Source organism: Coloeus monedula, assembly GCF_965178545.1.
Source record: "Coloeus monedula genome assembly, chromosome: 8".
NCBI lineage: Eukaryota > Metazoa > Chordata > Aves > Passeriformes > Corvidae > Coloeus > Coloeus monedula.
This window is the reverse complement of record NC_138788.1, coordinates 33,505,809-33,529,890: the sequence shown is the minus strand read 5'-3', so window position 1 is coordinate 33,529,890 and position 24,082 is coordinate 33,505,809.

Below are 24,082 nucleotides of genomic sequence, written 5' to 3'. Positions count from 1 at the left end.
TGTTTCCAGTATTGCATAAAATATTACAGAATGCAAGGTGAGAAGGTTTCCAAGAATCTCCAACAATTCTACGCTGTGCTGTCATAAATACATAAAAGAAAACCAAGCAAATGTGGTGGAAAAAACATTCTTGAAAGTGTTTCACATCTCATATTACATTTGAACAAATGGACGATGCTGTGGAAAGGACAGCTTGCTTTGCACTTGAATACTGATGGTTACATCTGAAGGTTCCTTTTTTTCTGAATAGATTATATTTTGTCTATTTTAAGCAAGCAGTTCCATTTATGTTGGATATTTTTAAGTGATTACCTTAAAAGGCCATGTAACTTATTCCAACTTTTGCCTTGATTGCATAAATCAGCAGTTATTTTAATTTAAATGAAAAGTATTTCAACTTGAGACAAACAGGGCAGAATTTCTGTCTGCTGAACCATCTATGTAACCTTAAAAGCTACATATTATTCAGACTGTCATTCCTGTTTACTTCAGTGGGGATCGTTGTCTTTAATCCCATTAGCCCTGCTGAAAGAGCAGCCTGGAGTCTGCACCGTGTGGAACCAGCCAGAGCTAAGTGAGCAGCTCTGCTGGTGATGCTCAGTTGGGCTGGCACTCAGCCTGAGAAATGCTGGGTTTTAATTACTGACACACAAAGCACCAGTAGCTCCCAGGGCCTCTCCCTCATCTGCAAACTCTGTTCTCAGGAAGAGCAGCTAAAATAAAAATCCTTTCCTAGGGTGTGCTGGTCATCAGCACCCGGATGCAACAGGAGTGCCCTGAGTAGTCCCCTGGGGAGGGGGGTCAGGAAGGAACTGGGACCATGGGGGCAGGTTTAGGGAAGGAAGGTCCATGCAGGGGGCTGAGGGCAGGGCTTGGTTTGGAGAAGCTGTGAGGGTACCTGAGCAAGATCATAGAAACGTGGAATGGGTTGGAAGGAACCTTAGGACCATCCAGTCCCACTCCTGCCATGGGCAGGGACACCTCCCACTATCCCAGGCTGCTCCAAGCTCTGCCCAGCCTGGCCTTGGGCACTGCCAGGGATCCAGGGGCAGCCACAGCTGCTCTGGGCACCCTGTGCCAGGGCCTGCCCACCCTGACAGGGAACAATTCCTTCCCAATATCCCATCCAGCCCTGCCCTCTGGCCGTGGGAAGCCATTCCCCCTTTGTCCCATCACTCCATCCCTTGTCCCAAGTCCCTCTCCAGCTCTCCTGGAGCCCCTTTAGGAACTAGGAGGGTCTCTAAGGTCTCCCTGGAGCCTTTTCTCCTCCAGGCTGGACACCCCCAGCTCTCCCACCCTCTGCTCACAGGAGAGGTACCTCAGCCCTCTGAGCATCTCTGTGGCCCCTTTTCATCATTTTTCCAGATGTTTCACAGACCAGCAGTAAGCTCTTTGTTCTTTCTCCACAGGCTTCTGAGCTTTTCAAATGAGGTATAAAACCATTCCTCTCTTCTTTGCAAATAATTTTTCTTTCAGTTACCTATTTTTATCTTCTAAGCTACAAATGAATCCAACACTCCCAAGCTGGTGCTGAAAAGGAAGCAGGAGCATGGAGGAAGGGCTGGTGCCATGTCCAGAGCCTGCATTCTGCTCTTCCTCTGCCCCGTGCATGAGGAACCTTTCCAGAGCTGTGGTGTGGATATTCACACATTCAGCTCAAATGTCATGACCCAACACTCTCCAGTTTTTCCATTTCAATGAGGCTCCTCAACCCATCAGAGTTATTTAGGCTTCAGTTACTTTTTTCCCAACCAGCTGGAATTGGCCACTTAGTCACCAAACCTGATATGGTATCTAGCAATATTAATTAGTCTGTCTAATAAGCCTAATAAAGAGCAAAGCTTTGTATTTCTCTATTCTATTTTCTAATTAATTCACTGTGTGCACTTCACTAAGTGTTTTATAAGGAAATAGACACAGGCTGCCAAGTCTTCTTCCCCTGTAAAATCCAGGCTCTGCTGCTTGTATTGGAAATAATTTTGGCACACTGAAAAAAACCGAGTAAGGCATTTGACAGAAATAAGCATTCACATAGAGAGTTTAAATATACTCCAGTTCAGCCACAGGATTTTGAGCATTTCATTTTCACCAGTGTCTCATTTTATGAGCATATAGGTAATTTCTCCATGGCATGGGACTGAACTGATTTCATTGCTGCCTTCCCTAAATTCCCAAGTAAGGAGCAGTGACCTACATACAAGGGGATTTCCTTTTCCTCATTCCTGTCCCTTCCACATTCTCTAGCGAGTCCCTGCTTTGCTGCCAGCCATCATCATAACTTGGAACAACTTTTAAAAGTGAGGAAAAAGATTGAAGTTGTTTGGTTTTAGCACCCCTTAGGGAATGGGTGACACTCCACTGACACTCCTTTGGGAATGGGTGGAACTATTTATTTCACTTTTCCACCATTTCATTTGGCTTCCCTGAACACAGATATGGTGGTTTTCCTTAGCAGATATCAACCTTAATACTGATAAAAGGTTAATGTAAGTGTGGTCTAGTTCTGGTAATTTATCCCATTTTGGGTGAAGGACTAAACATTTTAGGGTGTGTTTTAGTTGTTTTAGTGTTTTTTAAGTTGGTTTTTTTTTTTAAATGACACATTTCATGTGAAGAGCAAAGCAGATGGAAGGGACTTCTCCATCCAAATAACCTTTGCAAGTAAATGTCATGTAGGAAGGCTGTCTTTATTTGGCACAAATCATTTTTTAAAGATATGTATTTATTGGTTGACTCCACAACTCCTTTCCAGACTCCAGATTTTAGCCCACAGCTTCAGTCAGCCTGCCTTAAATAAGCTCTCATGGAGCAAGGAAAGAGTTGGGCAAGAAGTTAATTTGAAGCAGTTTTGATCTGTGTGATTACACACTGCTGACAGGAAAGACAATGGCACGGAACTAATAACAAGGAAAAAAACTAAGCTGGAGAATGGGAGAGGAAACAAAGGTAAAAATGGTTTTAATGCACTGAGATCTATCATGCAGAGTTGAAAAGCCAGACTGTGAAAAGCCAATTAGTGCACCAAATATGAAAAGCACCCGAATTAAACAGAGAGAACATCATCAAAGAGAGCTGAGATATGGATGTTCCCAGCATGCAGACATCAAGACATTTCAGATGAGTATATAAGAAAATGTTTTTAAAAAGAAATGATATGCAGTGGGAATTCAGTAAAAATGAGCCTGTAATGGGCAAATGATAGGCTGTGAAATGAAAGTATAAAAGCCAAATCTTTATAGTGTCTAACACTGACAAAACACTTTAAGGCTGAGTTTATGAGGTTCTGTGCCATAAACATCAAAATTTAGAAAGCACATTTGTTGCTTGATGCATGTTTTTATTTAATTTCTTGGAGTGTTAATGAACAAAAAGATGGATTCTAATATAATACCCACGTTACCAGAACAAAAAATAAGGACCAACATTAGCATTGATGTTTTAAATTATTAAAAAATATCTTGCAAATTGTGTCTCCTTTTAAGCAACTTGGATGCTCCTTGTGGTCTGAACACACTGAGAACTGCTTTGATATAAATATCAAATTTGTAAGTAAGTTTTCTGCTTTTGGAGTGGTCACCTACTGCCTTTTATTCAAAGATCAAACAGAAATATTTTTTGCTTGTCCTCTTCCATGGGGATAAAGAAAACTATTTAAGCAGTACAATTGAAAATAAAAAGTTGCTTGAGTTTCTAGCAATTACTGACAAAAATGGGTTTAAAACCCTAAATACAATGAGATATTTTGTCAAAGTATTTACACTGGGAGACGAGAACCGTGAATGAATGTGGGTGCAGGCTAAATGAATCTGTCCCTGCATCCTTGAGTATTTTGTATTTCTGGAGGCAGTCAGTACCTCAAGCTAATGTCAAGTCAGTATCCAGCATTCTTGTTGAGCCCAAGTTAATATTTTAGTTCAGTCATCATGCTGAGATGATTTGCAGTGCACGTGGAAATTGTGCTATGCCTCCTCTTCATATGAGAAATTCTTCTCTCAAATAATAAATTCCCAACAGTCAGAGGGTAGCTTTGCAATCTTTATTCACAGTACAGTAAATACTGGATTGCTATGAAACCTGAACACTGCCTTAATCTTTGGGATGGTTTTTTTGAATGCTCCACCTTTGTAGATGTGACTGCTACCAGGGGAGCTTTGCTCAAGCTTCGAGGATAAGACTGACCTGTGTCCAGTGGGAGGTGTCCACAGCAGGAGCTTGGAATGAGATGATCTTTAAGGTCCTTTCCAACCCAAACCATTCTATAATTATGAATTAAGTGTCTCACTGATCTACCTTCACTCTGACACACCAGAATCTGTTTCTCAGTCCTGGCTCAAAGATTGCCTCATGAAATACAAGGAGAGAGCTGGCAAGCCTCGGGTTGTTGCTTTACACAACAATCCACAGGATCATAACCTGCTGGATATTTCCCTTCCCAGTGAAAAAAGCTCCATGAAGATTCCCTAAAGAAGTTAATTCCAGCTTTGAGCCAAAATGACACAGCTGCAGGTTAGTGGAAACCTCAACAAATAAGTATTGCTGAAAGAATGAGCCTCCTGCAGCTCAGCCTTCAAGAAAACACACTCAAAGTTGCAGATGAACCAACCTTGACTGCATTAGAAATTCCAGTTTTGCTACTTCACTATCTCTGAAACTTTGAATGTTTGATTTCACAGCTCTTCAAGTGTTATTTTAAAGCTGTTGACTGAAGACTGTGTTTAAGCTCCTGCCGGTGTCTTTCAATTTATTCAGTGTGTAAAATTCAAACTTTTCCTATCTTTCTGTGACTAGTTCTTTAACCCACTAGAGCCCAACAACCTAACAAGCATACTCTGGAGATCTTTGATACATATACGTGTGTGTGTGCATGTAAAAAAAAAAAAATATATATATATATATATGCATGTATGTATGTATGTATATACAGAACTTCCATGCCTACAAACATTTTGGAGCCAAAAGAAATTCTCTCTCCTCCTGGAAGTCTGTTTTGCTGACTGAATTTTCAGACAGCACAATTTTTTTCTTCTAAACTGAGTATTAAATTCACTCTATTTTACAGAGCAAATAAAGCCCCTACCAGATGGCCAGCCAAGGCTATTACAGGCTGTCATTACTTCCCACACCCACTTGTTCCTCCAGATTAGGAAATATGACTGAAGAGTTGCTTTTCCTCATGCACTGTTTCCTATTTCCATTGCCAGTGAACAGATGATGCCTTGCAGATACCTCCAGCTCTTCCTCAAGCACTCTGCTGCCATTCCAGGGGAGTGCTTTGCTTTCTTATCTCAGAAAAGGAAACTGGAAGTCTTAAAGAGGTGCACCTGCTCCCTGCAAAAGGGAGTGCAGCATTTCACTGCACAAATAAAATCTGGTTGGGACAGAACTAGAAGAAAAATCAGACTTATGTCCAAAAATAGGTGCTTGCCCCAGAGCCACGAGCATAACACGTCCATATCCAGCAGGAAGACTTACGCTGCAGAGTAACCATTCACAAAATAGACACGCAGATGGTTCTAACCAGACTCAAGAATTTCTCACAAAGCAGCTGCTTGCTTCCTCATTTCCAGCCCCTTCTTTCTCCCCACTGCCTTGCAGGACACTGAGGCACAGCAGCACTCCCAGGTCGTGGAGGGAAGCCCTGAGGCTGGAGGGGAATGGATGTGACACTCCAACCTCTGCAGAGCAGGTCTCTTGACTCACGAGTTCCTCTCCCCATGTGAGCAGCAAACTGCTCCACACGCAGCTCTGGGTGTCTGGCCGTGCCAAGCTCAGTTAATCAGTGTTAATTGGTGTGTGTGGTGCTGCCTGAAGACAAACAGCAGCTGATTTGAGTTAGAATGTGTTTGTCATCAATTACAGAGATCGATTTCCAATCAGGTCTGATTTGCCAGGACTGTGTTCCCAGGCAGGTCCTACAGATGCTGTCACTTTCTGATTTGTCTTTTTAGGGACTGGCTTCACCTGGCTTTTGGTCTTTATTTGCACAGGTATTTACACAGCATAATTCAGTAGGAATGTTACAACTGCTCTAGCTCAAGTAAAGTTTTCTGCCCCACGGAAAACACAAGCACTGCTATGTTCAAGCAAACATCAGCTGAGCAGCAAGGAGCAATTCAGGGGAGTTCTGAAAGATGAACCTGAAGAAATATTGTGGATGTGAGTGCAAAAGGGAGTTTTAACACCCACAGTGGACAAATAACCATTGCTCCTTCTGTGGATGCACAAACCTCCTGTCACAGGTGGAGTGGGAGCTTCAGACAAAGTTTATTAGAGTTTAAGTAACTTTGTCCCATGCGATTTAAAATGGCAAATCAGATATGTTTAAATAAAATTAATTATTTATTATGACAAATGAGTAGACAAAAGAGGTCAATCAGAATTATTTACTACACAGTATAAAAGCTAAAACTCCTCCTAGGGGAGCACAATGGAGTTGAATCAATAGGGGTGATTGCCTGTTGCCCTCATTTTGCTGCCTTGCTCCTGTACCATCACTCAGTAATTTAGTATTTTTTAATAGGCAACAGCTGCCAAACTGCCCTCAGGTTCTTTCTCCCCCTTGTATTTACCTTTTCTCATTCAGAGAGCCAGTTTTAAACTCCAAGGTACTGTGTCACTGTGATGGGTTGGTGAATGAGAGGGTCTCTAAACTTTCAAATGTTTGACTGCTGTAATTCTAGCAGCCCTGCAGTGATCCTGAACACTGTTGTGGGGACATGGGGACAGTTTCACTTGGGGGAATGGCAATAGCAGCTGTCAGCAAAAGACTGTGCTCTAGAGGGCTCGGTTGTGTGATAGATAATTAAAATAATTTTAGTATTTTTTATGTCTTTCTGTACAATACAACCCTTTTCCTGTCATAGAGCTCATATAAACGAAGGCTTAACAACCTTTGATTTGGCCTAAACCTTAGATTTATGCTTTAAAGAACTGTCTTTGATCCAAAGAAAAGCAACAGTGTATTAAAGCACAACTTATTTCACAGTAATTAATCCATTTTTCACTCTTCACTGCCTTCCCACTTTTGGCCTGTATCTGCACATTGCAGGAAAAGCAGGGTGATGAGAGGAGCCAGGGAGCACAGCAGTGGTGCCTGATACAGCCCAGGCATGCAGCACATACTGAACACTCACAAACTCCCTGAATTCTGGTACCCACTCTGGTTCAAATCATCCATTAATAATCTTTAGTTTCATCACTGCCACCCCCTTGGTCACCATGCCAGACACAAAACAACAGCAGAGCTTCTGTGTGAATCTCTAACCCTGCACAGCCCCTGGGCCAGGCACTGGTGACTTTGTTTTCATTTCTGTTGGTTAAAGACCTGCAGGACACAATGCAAATGCATCCCCTTGGTGACACGTCCTTGCTCCTGGGTATGCTTGGTGACCTTTTTGTCAGATTTGAGCAGAATCTCTGAGGCTGGAGCTCAGACAGTCGATGAGGGTGCTTGTGCACACAGCAGCTTCAGGACCTGGGCCTGAGACTCAGAAAATATCAGAATACAAAGTAATGGGGTTTTTTTCTTTTATTTTTTCTTTCTTATTTCCTGCCCCCCCCCCCCAACATCAGTTCTGCAGCTAAAGTTCACAGAGTCAGTGGAAAATGAAAAAGTTGGCATAATCAGACTAGATGGGGCTTCCACTTGCTGACAGTGGTTTTTTTCAGCATGAGGATTAAGTAGATGTATAAACACTTTCAGAATTAACTTGCAAACACCAGATGGAAAAGTAATTGGAGTCAGTGTAGAAATCTGCTCCAAATCACTGGTGTAGCTTTAATTCAGGGTTACAACAGGTACCTTTCGTTTGCATTTTTATCCCAGCTCTGATCTCTCTGGGCTTTAGCATGCTCAGCGATGATGAATCACAAGCAGTGAAGGACATGGCTAAAATTCCCTTTCAAAATGCCATTTACAGGGCAAGCAATAAGGCAGAAGAAATGCTTCCTTTTGCTTGTGAACTGAGCAAACTCACCTGGGAAGAGTAAAGTGACAAATAAATGTGCCATTTCCCAGTGCCACTCTCAGAGTGACTTTCCAGAACAGAACCGTACTTTAACTTGAAAGCAAAAATTACCTCTGCCAAATAACACATAGTAAACATTGTGATTTTAATTACAGCTCATTAGTTTTTCTTTACTGTGTCAGAAAGTGCCTAGGAGACAACAGCCTGCCCTGATGTTCCTCAAACCCTTTGCATGGATTGCCATTAATTTTAATGGCCTCAAAATGATCCCTTGAAAGGCCTGTGTATTAAAAATTTTAAGTGTGATTTTTAATTCCTTTAGTATCAAGGAGATTTCTTACTTGCACGTTTTTTCAGACCCAAAAGGTTTGAGAACAATCCTAATGGAGCCTCTGCTCTCTGAGTTTAGTGACAGGTACTGCAGAAGCAATTAAAACCTTGAAGTCTTGAGCAGCTGAAAGAAAATTCTGACTTTCTTTCATGTGCAGAAGGTCACTAAAGCAAATTTGAAGCCGCTGTGACAGCACTGGATGGCTTCTAAGAACCTGACACAGAGTTAGTAGAGTTTGACAGGCTGTGTCAAATGATTTCTGTGGAGCTTGAAACACTCATTTCTGATTATTTTGGAAGAAAAGTGACACAAGAATATGGAAGTGCTTTTTCAAAGTCAGATAGTGAAATAAGCTTTAATAATTTAAGCTCATCTGTGCCATAAATACCAAGCAACTTCCACTCTGGAATTTCTAACCCAGAAGAGGAGGCCAACACTAGCTCAGCAGAAGATAAAACGAGTGGAAGAAAATGTTTTTGATCATAGTAGTGGCCTCTAAAGCTCTAAGGACACTCAAAAAGATAACATCAGCTTTTAGAAACTGTTTGACTTCAAAGAAATTGCTGTCACAGAAAACTGAAAATTGATGATCCCATTTCTCTATCTTACCAACCAGGTAGTTCAGAGCTGCTGTTGCTGTAAAGGGAGCATCACTCCATAAAATCCTAAAGTGACAGTCACAGCCTCCCAGTAAGGGGGGAAAAAGTGAAATATTACCATGGAAAAAAGCTGGAATCTAGGAGACAAACCACTTTTACACAGGCTGCCCCAAATTCTGGGTCGTTCTCAACCATGAAAGGCCAATGACTGCAGAAGGCTGGAATGAGCAGAGCTTTTTCCTCTTTCAGTCTTGCTCCACCTGACTATTCCTGGGCTCTATCACAGCGAGCTGATACTTCACCTGCCTTCAGGGTTTCTCCTGATTGTTTTTCTTTTGCCAGTCTGTGAGTTTTTCCCTTATTGTTCCTCTTAGTCCAGTAGCTGGGCAAAAGTTAGAAGGTAGTGGGGTACCCCACGATAGAAGAATGCCCTAAAAAACAATTACATGCAAAAAAAAAAAAAAAAAAGAGTGGTTTCCATTCCAGAAAGAATTTGGTGGAATTTTCTCTTTGTTATTTATTCAGGGCTGCACTGTTTCTAGGATTAGTGCTGTGCTTGGTATAAATTAGTTCTAACTTTTTTTCAGCTACTGCACTAAAATGTATCTGTATTGCAAGCTGCCAATACAAAAAGCAGCATAAAACAGTCACTGTGTAGATTGGAAGGAACTTGATTCCTTTTCTCCCCTCATTTATCAGTGCTAAGTGATTCCTTCACTCAGAAGTATGAAAGATTATCTTACAGTTTTCAAAATAACTTCCAGGCCACTTGAATCAGTGTCTCAAAGGATCTAAGCAAATGGGAAGGGATCAAAAAACAGGAATTACAAAAGCCCAGGCTATTAAAGGGCTTTTTTAAAGGAAACAAAACTTCCATGAGCATCCCTCTCTTTCAGAACTTTAATTAGGTCTCTGTTTAAAGTGTACCAAAGGACAGATGATTTTCACAGTTAATGGGCAGCTTGGAACCATTCAGTATCAGTCATCCAGTTCTAACCAGGTCTTCCCAGGTCTACCTCAAGAGGGCACAGTTTAAGGCCAGATCATCTTTCCCAAATGGACGTGTCTGTACGGTTTCTAATCTGTGACAATGGCATCTGGGGAAAGAGAGGTATCAAGAGAAGAGCCAAAGCACTGTTTTTCCATAACTGTGACTTTCAGCTTTTTCCACGCAGAGGCCATATATGTCCTCTCCTCCCCGTGGTCAGACATTTAGAGAGGCCAGTATCAATGAGAAGCACAGAATTCGCTCTTGCTTTGAAAGACAGTGTCAGATGTAGGACTTTGAAGCAAACTCTACCTGAAGTACAAATCCTTCATTCCAGCATCTTTTATCGGGCCCTGAATCTCATCCATGCGATGGAAGAAATCCCAGAAGAAACAACCAGGTTCAAAAAAGGAGTTGCAGTTTGATTCTGCTTTTCCTTAATGAGTATAGACTACACTGCTGAGCTGTAGTAATGATCCTATGGGTTTAATCCCTGTATTATCTATTAACTTAGCAGGAAAGTTCTGCTTAAGTTTAATCACTGTCTGTGTTCCCTTCAGTGAATTTTTTTACTCCTGAATTCTTTATTGGGCTCTGAATTAAGTGCTACATAATAACAAACTCTCTCCTCCCTTCGAAATCCTGTAGACCTTAGCGAAGTTCTGAATACCAAACAACTTTTCCCAGCACTAATGAGTACTGGATTTGGCCAGAAACTGAAAAGGTTCAAGTCAAAGATTCAAAAAGAAGGGACCCTAAAGTTTCAATCACCCAGTTTCAATCCCCTGCCCTGGGCAGGGACACCTTCCACTATCCCAGGCTGTTCCCAGCCCCGTCCAATCTGGCCTTGAGCTCTTCCAGGGATCCAGGGGCAGCCACAGCTGCTCTGGGCACCCTGTGCCAGGGCCTGCCCACCCTCCTAGGGAAAAATTCCTTCCCAATATCCAATCTAAACCTACTCTAAAAGCAGACTATTTGTTAATTTTCATTTATTGTCTTGATAGGGAAATGGGAGCAGGTTTTGGATGAAGACTTTGACTTCCAAAACCAAATGGCTGCACTGTGAAGAGATCCAGACATTCACCATGATGTGGAGCCTCCCAACGCCCACAGTAACTCCCATATTCCAATATGTTCATATTCTGGCCTCAAAGCAGTCTCATATCATAGCAGTGACAGGCAGCAATAATAAAGCTGCTACAGGCAGTTCTTCATGTGCAATTTGAAAATAACGAGAGAAATTGGATTTTTGACTGATTTCGCTAAAAAAAAAAAATTCTTGACTGCTTGGAAATATAACAGCATATACAGCTTTGGAACTATGCATTTATATAACTGCACAAAACAGGCTTTTTATGCTTCAGAGGGAAACAGAAAAGGAAATACTATATTTTTCAAGGTGAACTGATTAAAGGCAGTATTTAGGACTTGAACATTTAGCCTTTTTTGCTATAGCAATGCCACAGTGATAGATATCAATGTTTCAGTTTGTTCCACTTACTACTTTTGTCTCTTTTTTCTGTAAGCTATGTATACTGCACCACTTAGAGACTGGTTTTTTATATTTGGATATAGAAAAGTGATTTTTATATATTTATATTTTTTGGCCCTCAATCATCTGTCCTAGAAAAGAAATGACCACGAATTCCTGTGAAAAAAATGTACCTTCCATTTAAAAATAAAAAAAATTATAGTAGCTGGCTTCAGGTAATAACAATTCCTCCTTTTAATAGCTAAATACTCCAGATGAGCATTTCCCATTCTGAGAATAGAGACCATTATTACTGATGACATGCAAAGCCCAACTCCAGCAGCCTGGTGAACGCTGATGCTTTGATGAAGTCGGTTCTCAGCTTTTCTGAAGGCTCATAGGGAAATGCTGATGTTTGGAATAAAAAGCTGCCATCAAACAGCAGAATGCTGTCCCATATACCTGCTCTGCTGCTCGGAAACGTTCACGTTGCATTCCAAGGTCACTGAGGAGGCTGGGTCCGTGAGTAGACGAGGTGCAGAGCTCCCTGATGCTCCTGCACTCCTCCGTTGTGGTTTCAGTCACAGCAGGGTTGGACACAGGCAGCCTTGCTTCCCCTTTTTCCTTGCCTCAGCTGCTTGCTGTAGCTGTGTCGATCTGTTTGTGCGGTCGGTGGGAGGGTTTGAGAAATGAAACTCAACAGGTGGTGGGATTGCTACTGGCAGCCCATTTATTATCATTAGCTGGTACAAGGAAAACAGTGTTCAAGCAAAACATTTTAAAAAATAAAGTGAGTGATGGGGTTCTAATCCCTGTATTTGGCATGATTTTTAATTTCAACAAAACCTCACAAGAACTATTCATCAAGTTTTTTTCCTGGAGGTATTTTTTCTCTCTGTACACTCAGAGATAGAATTTGCAAAAATTATACTGATATGGTATCTATTTAGAACAGAAAAAGGGGAGAGTGATCCCTTTCCTTCATTCCAAAGTACATTAAGAGGAAGGAAATTGTTCCCACTGAGTTACATCAGACTGAGACCAAAGACACACAACAAACACAACAGTATTTAGCACAGTGGTGATAAAATCCACCTGGTAGGGATTCTACTGATGTTAACAAAAGACACTGATCCCTGGGAAAAATTACATAGCAGGCCCTAGATTAAAAAAAGCACATGCAACCAGTCTTCTAGAACATATTTTTATTTGAATCATGCTAAGAATAATTAGACAGATTTTTGAGTTAATTTTTCTTCTTTAAAGAAAGACGAGCTGGTGTGTGGTCACATTGCTGTCCTGACTTCAGCAGGACAAGCTGAAGGCAGATTCCTGATGAGACACTGGCCCTGACTGCTTTAATCGAGTGCTGTTCCTACAATAACCCCTGCAATTCCAGCAGAGCAGGTGGCAGAAAAAAGCAACACAAAATGGTTTTGGAAAGGAGCCCTGACTCCATAATTCTCCAGCTGAACCCCAAGCCCTCTATGCCGCTCTGCAAAGTGCCACAGTCACCTGTGAATGCAGGCTGGAGAAGCAGCAGGCCATTCATTCCATGTCCTTCCTCTCCCTAAATCCACTGCACCTGCAAATCCACTGCTGCAGACTTCTCCCCACCCCTGGATTCATTGGTAAACTGGTCTGCTGGGAATGTCAGCGCAGAATGTGCAGTATTTGAGGAGTTTAGAGAGGATTTTGGGGAGTGAACTAAAATGAGCTATCACAAGTGGCGTGTGCATTGCTCTGAGTGTCACAAACATTCATTACAGCAATTCACCAGTTCCCTAAATATCTCCCCCCAAGCTTTAATGTCATGGGGGGTACATCAGCATAATTATCCAGGATACTTTGCTGCCACTACTTCATTTTCATATTTTCTATCATGTTGTCTTGGCTTTGGGGCAGGGTCCCACTTTCGGATGTTTTGGGGCAATACAATGCTTTCTGAAGCACTTAAAAGTTTGACTGAAAGTCATAGCAGCTCAGTGGGATAAGAGAGCTGCCCCAAATTGTTCCTGAATGAGAAATCCTCATGTTTCATTCACAGTAATCTCATTCTTTACACATAGGCTGAGCTTAAATAGAATCCCTGAGCCCAGGGCTGGGGGTAGAGGTCCCAGGTGAGGCTGGTTGTTGCCACTAAGGTTTTTAGTGCCCTCAGGATGGTGACACAGCTGTGCCAGGCCCTCGGGTGATGCAAACCAGCTCCAGCATTGTTTAGGAGTGATACAGGCTTCAGCATTTTTAATTACCCTCCATTGCCTCAATTTGCAGGAGGTGAAAGGCAGAGGAAAAGGAGAAGGGCTGAGACAGGCTCTGCATGTCCCCAGCAAGGTGTCTGCAGGTGTCAGAGCATTGGTGGGAGTCAGGAATGAATTCACAAGTTACAGAAAGGGCAAGAGCAATCAAAGGAGAGAAGTGAAGCTGATCTGGGTTATATTTTTTGTCTCTCTGCTTTCACAGCAGTGAGTTGCAGCTGCAGCTTATAAGCATCCCATATAAGATGCAATTCCCCCTATAGCTCCACGGTAGCTTTGCTAATGTGCCAGGAAAAGGAAAATGGAAATCCCTTTCTAAGCTCTTAAGATTGGTTAAGAAAAATCTTTGTTAGCTCTAAAAATTTCATAGCATGGTGAAACAGAGTACAGTGCTGCATGACTTTCACAGAGTCACAGGATTTTAGGGAGCACAGTGGATCATCTGGTCCCACCTCCCTGCTCAAGCAGGGCCATCCCAGGGCACAGGATTGTGTCCAGGGGGTTCTGGAATACCCACAGTGAGGGAGACTCCACACCCACTCTGCACAATCTGTTCAGTGCTCGGTCACTGCACAGGGAAGAAGTTCTTCCTCGTGTTCAGATGGAACTTCCTGGGCATCAGTTCCTGCCTGCTGCCTCTTCATGGTGTTTATAGCAAAGAAAACTAAAAAAGCAATGGCTGCTGGTAATAAAGTCATTGTTAATGATTTTAGCCAGCAGACTACCCACAGCAACCTTATTTGCTGTCTTGTCTGGCTGCTGAGCTTGCAGGAAAACTGATGCTATTCTACACTAGAACGGCTCAAATTTTAGCAGAGTAATGTCTAGAAAGAGGATGGTGGCTGTTGGCACAATTCCATCCCGTTTTGTACAGACACAGGTACTTCTACAAAAACTCCCTCAGCAGATCAGATCACCAAGTGTAACCAGGTTCATCCTGCCCTTGGCTGGAAGTGCCACGTTGCTGTTTGAAAGCAGAGCTGTTGCTTCTATAGAACCAGTGAAACTCAAAAATAATTTTGGCTGAACTACTTTCAGAGCTTCATTTATAAAGGATCCTGAAGGTGGTGTAAAACAAACTCATTCTCTCTTATCTACAAAGATTGCATTTAACAGTTTAGATTATCAGTTCTGACACATGTATAGATGAGTTTAGAGTTTTATGATTCAGCTAGACTGGAGGGAAAACATCATCCTGTGCTGACTGGTAATAGTAGAAGCTGTACTTGTCTCACCAGTGTAAATGTACTTGGGCAATAATTTTTTTTCTTAATAGTTTAAGGATTTTATTCTAATTATTTTCTTATATTTTAATGAGGCATTTGGAATGAAGTTCAATTTTAATGTGTGTTGAGTTTGCTGTGTTAATTAGATCACTTCCATCTATTTAATATAAATGTTTTGGATGTAGTTTTATACCTTCTGCAGGAACACATTACAACTGTTAACTTCTTAAGAGATAATAGAAATGTCATAATTTCATGTTGTGGATTAGATATAAATGGAGCTGTCATGCAATATTCCATTTCTGACACGAAACCAATAAACCAAGAGAAGAAAGAAGATAAAAAACATTTAAAAACAACCCAAAAGAAGCTGTGATTGATGGGCACAGAACTGAGCTAGGATCTCCACGAATAATGTTAGTTACACAACATGCCAAAAGACAGAGTTTCCAAAGGGAGTGATTTTGTGATTAGTTGTAATTTGTAATCAGGACCAAAATAGTTCCAGGAATTAAATGCTGCTAAGCATAGAAATGAACAAAATGGAAAACCATTCTCATGTTAAATAGGGTTTTGTTCTTCTTGGTGTCGTATTTTGTGGCAGCTGTCCTGCCTATAAAGTATTGATTTGGGGGATTTTTTAAATTGACAGCTGAAAAATCTTATTAAAACAAAGCCCTACCTGTGCTGCTGATAGTATTCCATGTTATTAAATCTGAAAGAACCTTTTAAAATCTGGTTTTCTCTTCAGCAATTTACCACTCACACATTAGATGTCTTGGGCAATAAAAACATGTGTCATTACTTTGCTTCCTGGAATGTCATGTTTTAACAGGGTTTTGTAACATGTGAAGTGCTCAGAGAGATTTCTGGGTAAACCTTTCATTTCAACAAGATGAAAATACAAGAATATAAGTTAATCAAGATTTGGTCCTACAAAAAGAATTTTGCCTTCTCACAAAACCTAAGTTACCTGACAACATTAATAGATACAACTGAAGTGCCTGAGAGAGAAAACTTCTGAAATTTGGTTTTCATGACCAACATGACAGAATAGTTAACACAGGCCATCCAGGTTGGTAGAATTTCAACCTGCAATTCTTTCTTTACTGCTTAGAGTTAAAACTAAAGGAAGAAAAAAATCATCAGCGTTTGGTTTCACATCTTGCACACAAATTCTCTTACACAAGGTCAACATTGCGTGTATTGTTCTCCCACGGAGTCTGCACTTGCTGATAATTCATTCAATTTCTGGCTCATCAACTCTTCCTTCCAAGAGATTAAATGGCCCTTGTGTCTCCTCAAGAAATATGAGAGAGCTTGACTGCACAGGGATGACAAGAAGGATGAATGGATTGAATTTCAACATGGCTCCTTCCTTTACTTCTCTTATTTCTCTGCTTCTTGGGAAAAAACGATCTGCTGCCAGAGCAGGAAAACCAGGATAGACCATTGGGAAGTTTTACTTCCCAAAAAACAACTTAGGCCAGGTGAAATTTCCCTGTGAAGGAATCTTTCTGGACAGGAGGGTACTGCTGGCTGTGGGGGGACTGGCACGAGCAAGAGTATCTCACACCTATTCATTTTTCTCTGGAAAAATGTCTTGCTGCTGTTCTTTCCTTCCCATGTCACAGAAGAAATTTTAATTAATTTCCATGGCTCTGTTTCCCTGTTCCTGAATAAAAATTTGAATGAAGACCCACCTCTTGAAACACCTTCTCAGGAAAAGTCTGTGTGAGCATAATCAATTTATGCTGCAAGACAAATTATTGTTTCAGAGCAAGGTAGAGGTATTAACATTTTATTTGCCCTCCTTTATTCCTGTATCTGACTATTTAATGCCAATGAACACTTATATTCCCCTTTACATCTTAGAGCTTAAAAGGAAGGGCCCATCATGGTTATTTTCACATTCAAATAGGATCTCTGGACATACATTTTGCTTCACATTTTTGTAAACTGCCTTTGCAGAGATGTGGACTGAACTGGCCACGGTGAGAAGGGCAGGAGGTTGTCAGCAGGACTTGCTCTCCAAAATCATGCCAAGCCATATTTGCATCCTACTGAAGCACTAACAAACTCCCATTCTCTTTCAACTGACTTTCCATTTCTGACATGATTAATCCTCATTTTATATAGTTCTTCCCACATTCCGTACTGGGCATGAAAAACAGCCAATTAGTTTCTGCTCAAGCACCCTCAAGAAGATAAAATTAAAGCAAGTTCTGCAGTATATATATGTATATATACATATATATATGTATATATAATGGCCAATACAATAGAGCTCCTAAAAGCCATAATTCCCCAGCAGAGGGAAATATCAAGGTTCCTCTGCCACAGTGCAGGGCAGACCCTGATCTGTGTTTGAGAATACACATCCAGGCTGTGTTTAAACCAGCTGCTATTTTTTCAGGACATGAACACACTATGCACACACAGTATCAGGGTCTCTGTTTAGTACAGGGTATCTCATGGGCACCATCCTTGCCTGACTGAAAGGCATTGTCATTATCTCTACGAATGGCACTTAGAGTCAGCCTCTTGTGCATATTAATAATGATACACTAATTGAATCCTGAAGCTCATTGCTCAGATGCAATGGATTCGGGTCTAATAGTAGCATTTTATGGCTTTGGTTAGAATGCAAGTCAGGGTCTTGCCAAGATAAACTCAAGGTTTGCTTTTATTGCTGGCAGGCATTGCTGGAGCTCCTTTGTTAGAGCTGGAGTTCTGCAATATATATCAGCACAAAGCTCGGCCCCAAGTCTGTAACTCGCTGTGCTGAAGGTGAAGTCCTTAATAATATGTGCTGAAATTCCCTTACTGAAGAGAATTTAAGAAACTCCTTTCCCTCCTGAAGGAATTCTTTCCTGAAACTCAGCATGAAAAGGTAAAGATTGTGGAGTTCATTGTTATTTTAAAGTGCCCTCAAGAGAGCAAGAAATGAGACATTTATTACCTTTGCATTGCAGGCTGACACTGGCACATGAAGTTTACCACTGGATAATGGGCAAGGTTGGACAGGAACACTTTTTATCTGTAGCAAGCTCTTGTTAAAACATTGGCAGCATATTTTGGAGCCCAGACATGGTCAGACACACCACCAAAAAACTGCAGGGGACACAGAAGGAATTGTACTGCTCTTGTCTGTCCTCAGACGTGCTGTGCATGACTTCTGTGGTTTATCAGGCATCTAAAACAGACTCTCTTCCCTCTATATTCCAATGGGATTTTCTGATCACTCTCTTAGGTACCTAAAAAGACAATTCATCCAGAGAGCTGTGCTCTTCACATAGACCTTTCCTGTGCAGCTCTGGAGGCAGTGGATTGTGGAGCTCTGTAACAAATCTTGGCAAGTGGCACATATTCATTGTATCTGAAATTTGGTACATTCCTAAGGGAACTGCTTGCAAAGATGACAAGCCATCTGTCCCTACTTCTGGTGTTTTCTCTGCTTCCACATCCATAAGTTAAGGTAGAAATAATGTTTTCAACTCAAAAGCCTAATTTAGGCTGTAAATTGTAGGTTTGTAATGATCAAATCTAGTTTAAGCCAGGCAGTGAATATTTTTGCATCGCCCTTTGCCGGTAGGAATTCCTTCTTCTAGCACTGATGTCTTGCAGGTTACTGCCTTGTTATTTGCATTTAATATGGTATATTATAACATCATCAAGTCCACATTCTGGACTCCTGCTTGTTTCACCCAGATCCAGGGTTATTTACAGTAACCATTCTGCTGCATTGGCTGCTCTGTCCCAGTGGAAATTCTAACAAATGTGGGCAGTGTAAAAAAACAATGTTGCAGAATATGGCTTTGATTAGCAAGGAGCTGCAAGGGTGCATTGGAGAGTTACAGTCAGAGATACCTGGAATGAAGAGCAGTAAAAGGAAAATGAAATATTATTTCATTTCTCTGCAGACACATCATGTGGGCAGAGCTGAGCCCTCCTGCAGGCTCTGAGCCCTCACAGCTGGCTCTGTGACCAGAAGAAATGAGCTTAGACTCGATGCACCAGGCAAGGAAGGGTTTTTGGAATGAGGCATTTTCCTCAGGCAGGATAAGGGAGCAAGAAGCCCAGCAGAGGCCCAGTCATGCTCCCATCAGGGGCATCCCAGGTACTGTGCCAGGTAAAGACCAGGAGCTGCTCAGCCACAGGAGGGTCCAGCTGCCTGCACAGACAACTTTTCTGCAAAAGGTTTTTCTATTTTACCCCCAAATCCATTCTTCATACTGTTTTTCTTAACAATTTCCAGCAATTGAGGTTGTACAAACTTTTCAATTCCTTCCCTGTCCAACCATCAGCTTCAATTTTAAATAAATTTGGTGAACTTCAAAATCCTGACCCCTGGTAGTGAAAGCACAGGATGCCTCAAGCTTTCCTTAGGGCTGTGGCTGATAAAGCACCAAGGTTAAGCTCATTGAATTTATACCTGTTTTGAAAGTTCATCCTTCCTACAAACTCCCTAAGTTTCACTGCTGGCCAAGCTCAAGCCCATAACATTTTTAGCCTACAGATGATTTTAACTTCTACAGAACTAATCCCTAATTGCTTTACCCTCAGCGTTTCCAGTACAACATCTGATATGATTAGCTAGGCCATTAATTATCTTGTACTTTAACTATGAACCTCCTGCCGAAACCCAAGGAAAGGTCAATGCATATCTGGAGAAAATGATACCTAACAAGGTACATTTATCAGCAAATTAGGCACACTGTGAGTTCAGCACACACCGACTGCCCAAAGGATTTTTACTCCTGTGCTAATGGTACTTGAGATTTTTTGCTGAGGATATTTGCTTGTAGTCAACAGGAGACTGCCTGGCTAAAAGCCTCCCATGGACATTAGTGCACAAAAATCCTTTATACATTGTAACAATGAGTCAGATTAAAGAATGAAGAAGGTATCTGCTAAGCAGTCGAGTCTGCACAGATACCAAATGATACCTGAGGAGCTGTTGTTGCAGACAGAAAGTCTGTTACATGTTTTTACATCAAATAATAAAAAAATAGTTGTTGTCACATAAACCACTAAAGGAACAGCTCGATGGGCACTTCCTTCCAGCAGTGTTGCTGGCCTAAATTCCACATCCCCAAGCTGTCACCTCTGCTGTGGCTGAAGAGTTGTTTGGTTCACCAGAACCAGGAGCTGAACCAGAGGAAAAAGGGTTTTTTTCCTTCTGAACTACTTTGACCTTGAGTCCAGGTCACTGAGTGGCCTCACAGCTGCACAGACACATCCAAGCAGGCAGCTGAGTGATCAAAATAGGGGAAGAGGCTTGCAGGGTGATGTTACTACTCAAAATATGTCAAAACACCACCTGAGTGATCGCAGAATTAATTACTAAGTTCACATTAGAGTAAAAGGAGCTTGACATAAGCCCTTTGAACACAGCACAGATGCATTTCCACCCCTACCTTGAACCTGCTGTGTCAGTGGTCCGCTGCAGCTGGCATTTTAAATTTAATGCCATTTAAAAGAAAGGCAACAAGTCAAGGTCGTATTAAAAAATATTTGGGACATGTTAAAATAACTCAAGTGTATTTCAGCTCAATACATCTTAGAGGGTTTATAACTTGTATAATTTCTCCTGGAGGAAAGGTTAGACGTGGGATCTATTATCAAAATAAAGGACAAAAGGCTGAAGAAGCTGCCCACCATCTGCACATGTATTTGGCACTTCTTTATTTCATCTTCCAGTTTATGATTAATAAAACACCTGGGTGCACAGAGCAGTTTTGCACAGATGGGCGAGCTCAGGGGGACTTGGGAGCCAAAACCAGTTTATTGCAGCTCCTGCTCCAGCAGTTCTCTGTCCCCAGGCACTGAGGCTGCAAGGAGCTCCTGTTTCAGAGGTTACAGGGCTTCCAGGGCAGAGGTTCTCAGTCTCTTCACAAATCAAGCATTGATGTTACAGGAGAGATCCCTCTTCTGTCCTCAGGACTTTTCAAACAGGTGCCTCTTTACATAAACACATAGGATATACATATGCATTTGTACCTGATTGTCAATTCCATCTCAGTTTGTTGTTTCTCTTAATAGATCTCTTGATGCTGTTGTCAGGCACCACTGTTTTCTAAGTGTGCTGTCTCCTAAGTGAATTTCACAAATCATTCAATATGAGATGTCGCCACATCTCTATCAATAAACTTGTATCATGACCCTATTAACAAAGAGGCTTCCAGTGCCTGAAACCACATATATTTGTACAAAGGATGGCTTGAAAAGCAAAACTAATCTTGTTTATTGACAGAGCTCAGCTCTGAAGAAGAATGGCTCCTTAACAAATCATTTAGCCAAGGTATTTTGCAGAAATGCTGCCACCTTCATGAAGGACTTTTGGAGGTGATTTATTTCTGCTCTCTGGCTGCAACTCCTGTTTTTCACTGTCAGTATTTTCTCCACATGGAGCTTCCACTGAGAAGCAAAGGGGAAAAACCAGAGGAAGTATTTGCCATGACAAAGCTGAGCTCCCCTTTTCCTGGCTACTTTATATGGGCAGAAATCTCAGATTGGATTCTCCTTCACATCCCTTCTCCAGATCCCTTCCACACCACTTTAGACCCTCCCTGGTGGCTACTAGAGCTAGAGCTGATTATTTAGAAATTCAGAGCTGAATTTTCTTAGTCCTTTGTGCAGACAGAAAACTGGGGACAGGACAATCATACCCGAAAATCCTGCAATGCAGAGAACACCGTGAATCCCCTAAGCTACCAATAGATGAATAAGCAATACCCATAACAAACCTCAGCTTAGGAAAACTTGGCTTCTGACTACACACAAGTGAGTTCCTGGTGTCTGAATAAACCCTGTCCCTACTCATGCACTTAGAGCAATCTCAAGCATAAACATTGCTTTGGTTGTGTTCATGAGGCCACTTTAATAAGATTACATTAAAAGTTATTTGAACTCATTTTTGGCAGAAAGTGAGCTACAAGGTCAACTGCTGGATTTGTTCTCCTCTCAGGCCTTTGTTCTCTATAACCGTCTCTTAAATAGACACACTTTACTTTTGATTGCCTGGATTTATATGGATCTGACGCTGGTTTATTGACATATAAAAGATGTTTCTTTTACAGCCTCCATATGTAAAGGAAGCCTGAGAGTCCTGCATTTTAAGAGCCATTGAGCTGAGAGCACCACTCCTCCTGCACTTTGGGGAACTGCATTTTACCTCCAAGAGGGTGCATTAGGTGGGCTTCTCTGCCCTCCCAAACAGCTCAGCTGAGCGCTGGGAGCAAACCCTGTACTCGTGGCTACCTCTGCTCAGGTCACTGAAAATTTCCACTGTGGAAAAAAGACAAATACTTCAATCTTTGGGCTTTGCAACAGAGGGCAGAGCAGTTTATGCTTTTCTGTCCATAGGAAGGTCCTGGTGATTGTGGATGACATCTACATTCCTGCTTTTCTTACCCATTTGCACCACACAGCAGAAGAACGTAAGGTTCACATATTCCCATGTTCCTGGTCAAACCCCCACATGCAGGGCCAAGGGTGCTCTAATGACCCCTTTGGATGCTCCAGATCCCAGCTCACTGCTGCAATGCTCATTTTCCCTCAGCCTCCTGCCTAGGCTGGTGGGGAGACATCCAGGAGCTGTGTGGAACCCAGAGCCCATCTTCTGCTTCCCTTCACCGCATTCCTGTCACCATGGGAAAATGGGAACTCTTCAGGAGTCATCACTGGTAAATCTGCACCTGAAGCCAATAAAAAGCCCCTCACTGGCTCTGTGGAAATGCCCTGCAGGCTGTTTGCAATCATATTTACACTGGAGTGGTTCCATCAGCCTTTGGGAAGTTAATCCTGATCTACAGTTATGAAAATCGAGTCTAGAGACAAGCTCAGAGTTTAAGAGTTGCTGTTAGAACAGTGTGAAAAAAATCCCCAGATTGCTCCTATTAAATCCAACTAGGTGTCAGTGACTGCACCTTTTGGGTTAAGCACAAGTATGCCAAGAGCACTGAAATGGGAACAGGCATGTGAAATAATATTTTCCATTATTAAACAGAAATTAATGGGATTTTTTTATTTCAACTCTGGGGAACACATCCTAATTCAAAGGGATGATTAAAAATAATAGTTCAGTAATACAGCTCTGCAAAGGGCTGCTCCCCAATCCCTGCTCCTATTTGAACAGCCAGTCTCCACCAACAGCACCCTAGCACTGATCATTTTGTAGGAAAAATGAAATACTAGATTTTATTATTCATCACACATTTAAAAAAAAAAAAAATCACATGCATGGAGGAATCAGGGAGAATATTATGGAAATAGCATTTTAGACAAGAGTTTGTAAAATGTTTGTCATATTATTGACATGAAGTTATAAACATTAATATAGCATTCATTGGGAAAGGACCAGGACAACTCCAGCACAGTTACTGGAAATTTTCTGTGCTATGCAAGACATCTCCCAGCACAAGGAGAAATTACTTAACTATGCTACTTTTATGAACAGCTGTGTGAGGAGGTGTTCCCAAAGGATAGGAAGATTCCTAGTGGCAGAGGCAGTGAATCCTAGAACAGCAGGAGAGAAGCAGTGGATACAAAGTTTTCCAAAAGAAAAAGTTTTCAATGAAAAATTCACTTTCGTCCAAATGGGAATTTTTTGGAAAGGTGCTGGATTTCTCAGAGAGGCTCTGATGTTTTTGCTTGGAATTAATTAATAAAAATTTCCACCTCCTTTCATGTCCTACTATGCCCTGTTCCACAGTGATTTTGATTTTTTAAAAAATCTATTCTGGACAATTTTTTTTTTTTAATTGTTTACAATCACTTAAGCAAAGATGAAAATACAGCAGGGAAAACCTATAATTTTTGTATGTGGATTGACTAATTAGAGTTTAATTAGCCTTATCTGTTTCATTATGCATTATAATTCATATAAAAATAAATCAAAACCAGCAGCAGCTACTGGAAGCTGTGCTGTGTATGGTGTATGTTGCAGCACACAAGGAAGATTTCTGTTGAGGAAGTAATGTATTCATCTGTAGCAGATTTAAAATCACTCTATAAACTCTATTTATTTTATTTATCTTTGTTTTCTATAACCATAGGTTACAGTCATTTTTCCTTCCTTTATGTCTAAACTTCCATTTGCTTTTAAGAAGTGAGAATGGCTTGTAGTTGCAGTCCAATTTTTTTTTTATATGACTAGAACTAATTTTTATGCCATATTCCCAAACCAATTTCTGCACTCCAGCTGGTCCTGGTTCCTGCAGCATCCTCCTGTGCACCCA